Below are 4,977 nucleotides of genomic sequence, written 5' to 3' on the forward strand. Positions count from 1 at the left end.
TCACCCCAAAGAGTGGAACCAGACTTGGTTTTATTGCATGGATACATCTCCACCTGATGAAAACCCCCTGCCGGGTTACCGCCCTGAATGCCTTAGCAACACACATCCTTTTCCTCAGAGGTCGACAGCAAAAGAAAGGGCCAACTATGCTCCCCAATTATCAAAGCTTAGAGCCTTCATGGCGAACGGTTTGACAGGAGTTGATCTTGCTCGTTGCTGGATAAGCTGGAGTATTCTGCCCTTAAGCCGGCGCTCCGGTTTGATGTGTGAGTATACGGGGAGTTTGAAGGATGCTCAGTGGCACATTGACATTCAGCTTACATATGCAGAAGTCACTGAGGCTGTAAAGAAAATGCTGAACGAACCGGAGGTTGTCTGTGCCCAAACCGGACTACTCCCTTTCTGCGCTTTCAACAAACCGCCAGCTGTAAGAATCATATAATCTTTTTGTCTGAAGTTGCTTTTGTCCAAATATTCTCTGAAAGTGTGATTATTTTCTGACAGGGTGATGATCCATTCTGGAACAAGAAACCACCACAAGACAAATTGGTCAAGCCGCAAGATAAACTGGTCAAGCCAGTTCAACCAAAGACCAAGGTTATCAAAAAACCTGCCAAGAAAAGGACCACTGCATCCTCCGAGCTACCAGCTGATGACGATGTGGGTAATCCGGAATCAGAGGTAGAACTTGACTCTCTTGGTTCATTTTTCGTACATCTCATTGACAAGGATTATTATCAGGACGACGCTGAAGGCAATCATGCTGATGACGTAGAGGTAACCATTCTTTCCTCCGATTCAGATCCTCTGCCAACATCAAAAATCCGTCAAGCAAACCGGAAAGTAAAATTTTATCACCCCCTTGCTTACTTGGACCCAAACTTTCTTTTGAAGACGCAGCAGCACGAGGCTCGCCGCACAACCCGGCACAGCGGTCAGGTAGTTACCTCCGCCAGTTTACCGAACAGTCCGGTTCGGAAACGCCGATCAGAGGTCTCTTATCCCATTGATACTTCATGCCCCAAAGCAGATTGTTTCCGCCAGCCTCTTAACCCGTCTAATTCAAATTATCAGGGTACTTCTCACTCATCTTCTGGCGAATCGTCAGCCACAAAACTTCCACCCCTCAAAACGGTTCTTGGGTGAGCTATACACTTGTTGTTATCCTTGATGTTGCTATTTTGATATACTGTACTGATCCTCATGTTTATTGTTCTCAGCGCCAAGCCCAGACCCGGCAAGAAAGCTCGGTTGAATAAACCGGCTGATGAAGAAGTGGCTGTTGAACCGGAGAAAACTGCAGATCCAGAAGAGACCAACATTGATGCCATACTGAATGACCCACCGCCTCAAGATTATGACTTCGTTGCTGAGCAGGCAGAAGTTGACACCACAAGCCATGCTGACCAGCCAACCAGCACTGTCCGAACTGACAATAAACCAGCAAGTCCAGTTAAAAATACTGACAAACCGCCAACCCCAGCAATGGCTGCTGATGACAAAGATGATGACATTATGATTACTGGCACTGGCCATACCGCTCCGGGCAATCCTGTCGCTTTGTCAAAGCATACTGCCAAAGATGAGCTCTCTGCAATTGGCAAAGGCAAATGGAATGCCGATTTGTCAAATTATGCCCATCTGAATGCTCAAGACCTTCACTCTGGCTTCCTGAACCGTCTGTACACCAGCCATGACTATGAAGCCGGTTTGGTAAATATGATGAAGGAGCGATATGAGGTAACTTCATAAGTGTTCCTCTCTTATATTTAATTGCAGCTTATCAACTCCAGTAGCCCCCAAGTGATGGTTTAAGATACCAATTTAAACCGGGACTTAGTAACAATTTCATGTTTGCAACAATGCATCTTAACTTCACTGATGTAGCCCCCAAGGGCCAGTTTAACTTTATAAAGATGAACCGGGACTTTGTAGAAGAATTCCCATATCAACATTTTATGAGAAAATACACATTAGCCCCCAAGTGCCAAGCTTAATACTTGTATTGTGCTTGGGACATGTAAAAATTTCTAATTAAGAGCAAATATGCATTAGTCCCCAAGTACTAAGGGCATACCTTGTTATGTGCTTGGTACTTCAAATATGTACTGTCAACTCATTATATATCTGTCTCTTTATAGGCTGAACTGAGCAAGAAGGAAAGCCAAACCGCTGATCTCCAAGAGAACCTCAAGTCCCAACAACCTGAAACCTCCAAAGCGAAGGAAGAATTGACCTGCGCTCTAGGCGATATGGAGAAACTGAAAAAGGGCTTTAACAAAGAGCGGGCGGATTGGGAGACTGAAAAATCTGCTTTGCTAAAAAGGGCTGAAAAAGCATATGCCGCTCTTAAACCGCTGGTTGATGAACTGTCCGGCGTAAAGCGGTAGATTCATGCCATGACTGCTGCTGTGTTTGGTAAAACATCTTTTCCTTAATACTTTCAACATATCTCTCCCATGTGTTGCTGGTTTACTGACGTTTATAATGATACAGGAACTCGTATTAGCCATCTGGGCTCTGATGTACAGAAGAAATTGAAAGCGGCCTACACTCTGATAGAGCAGCTGTATATCGGTGCGCAGCGGATCATCTGCACCGCTTCACACAATAAACCTCCTCCAACATTGATCAAGGACACCTTAGAAAGGCTATCCATGCTGCCTGCCCGAGTTGAAGAACTAAAGAAAGCTGCGGCAAGGGCTGGAGCTCTGACCGCCCTAACCTGGGCAAAGGCGTGGGTGCCTGATCTTGATCCGGTGGATGTGGCTAAAGGCTTCCCAAGCTTAAAAGAAGACGGATCAGAATTTGGCCAGGAGGATCTCCGCGCCATAAATCGGGAAGTACGTCCACTGGCTTATCAATTGGCTGAAGAAGCTGATCTCTCATACTATTAGGCAAGTTATGATGACAAGAACAGACGGGTTGCTGCACCAATTCCGGAAGCGCAAAATCTGATCCCTCCAATCCGTAAGCACACTTATGCCCCTGATATTGAATCGTCCACCCTTATAAGCGACAAAGCTGTGTTTCAAGTGTTAACTGGAATCGACTGGACAACTATTGACTTCCAGCCGCTGGGTAGAGACGAAGAAGATGAACCGGTGCAAGATGATCCGCAGCCGTCAGGTCCAGCTGATAAGCAATCATAATCCGGGGGCCGGTTTAGTCTTCCACATGCTGCAATGCTTATTGAGAAACAATTATCCCTTTGGGCACTGAAACGCTTGTAATAGGCTAGTTAAAACACTTGATCTGTTATGCCTTCGTGCATATTTATCTACAACTGATGCGTGCGAATCCGCCATGCTTAAGATATGATGTTCATAATCCATAGCTATTTATTCAAGTTGTTCCTGCAGATAAAAGCTTAAAGCGCCCTGGCGGTTTACCACCGGGCGGGTCATGATACCCAAATATATATATGACCAAGGTTTATAACCAAGGTTGTAAAAGATAACCAAATATGGAAATATATGATACCTGTGACCTTTAGGCATAGTGCTGGCTGACTAGCTTTGTAATGAGGGTAATAACCCTAATCCGGAGTAGAAGTAACTCCTGTTATATGATGCCGGTTTATCAGAAAACCATTCCGGGCTGTGATAAACACCGGTTTATTCCATACTGGTGACTTTGAGTCAAAACCAGACCGGGCTGATAGTCTCCGGATTATAATTTGATCGTGTACTGACAACTTGTAGTTGACAGCCTAACCGGGTTGATAAACACCGGTTTAATAACATCACAAATCTTATGAAAACAAAGAAAACTTAGCAAAAGGCAAATGAAAACCGTTGTAGTCGAGGCTTTTCATGGGCTGCTAGGCCACTGAGTTAAACACCGGTTTAAAAACATCACAAATCTTATGAAAACAAAGAAAACCTAGCAAAAGGCAAATGAAAACCGTTGTAGTCGAGGCTTTTCACGGGCTGCCAGGCCGCAAATTCGAGGCTTTTCATGGGCTGCTAGGCCACTGAGTTAAACCATTTTTGCAAAGCCTTTTAAGATGGTCCTCAATCCTTAACTAATCATCGTTTTAACTTGACAAGTTCAGGGTCTTCATTTTAGAGTAACTTGTCAAAGTTCGAAGGGTCATACCAGGTTTACCTGGGCGGAGTGACTTACTTAAATAGGCAGGCTAACCCGGGGTTTTAGGTGTATACACCATGCTTCCAAGCCATGGCTTGATAGCCTGTTACAAGTGTAGATTCTTAGTTCATTTCGACCGCAAAGAATCCCCAAGCAACATTGTGAGCTGTGCTCAGTGGGTGCCTATGTTTGAGCTGTTGTTTTACAACACTCTCTTTGGCCCTAGATTGATGTGGCTTAGAGCCGATCAAGAGGTGTGACTGTGGTTCGGATACGACCAAGCCCCCAAGTGATGTTGTGGCATTGTGCCGATCAAGAGGTGTAGCTATGGTTCGGATACGACCAAGCCCCCAACTGATGCTGTGGCATTGCGCCGATCAAGAGGTGTAGCTATGGTTCGGATACGACCAAGCCCCCAAGTGATGTAATATAAAGCTTTGAGAAGCTAAATAAAGGCGTAAACCGGACGCCGCTTTGTAAGCTCCATGTAACCACACATGATGTAACAACGGATACCCCGCTTTAGCTGAGGTTCCGGTTTATTATATTGATCATAATATATACAATGTCATAATATGTACATAAGCAGAGCCTATGGCTCAAGTATAGTAGGGCCGAACATGAGCAATATTCGACGGCCGGTTGGTCTCCTCCTCCGATTTACGTGAGTCTTTGCACTCTCGAACATCGAATAGGTAGTATGACCCGTTGTGCAGATTCTTGCTGACCACAAAGGGTCCTTCCCAAGGGGGGGATAGTTTATGCATATCTGTCTGATCCTGGATGAGCCGAAGCAGCAAATCACCTTCTTGAAAGGTTCTGGTTCTAACCCGGCGGCTATGATAACGACGCAGATGTTGCTAATAAATCGCCGAACGGGCTGCC

This window comes from Triticum aestivum, chromosome 7D (assembly GCF_018294505.1).
Source record: "Triticum aestivum cultivar Chinese Spring chromosome 7D, IWGSC CS RefSeq v2.1, whole genome shotgun sequence".
In the NCBI taxonomy this organism is placed as follows: domain Eukaryota; kingdom Viridiplantae; phylum Streptophyta; class Magnoliopsida; order Poales; family Poaceae; genus Triticum; species Triticum aestivum.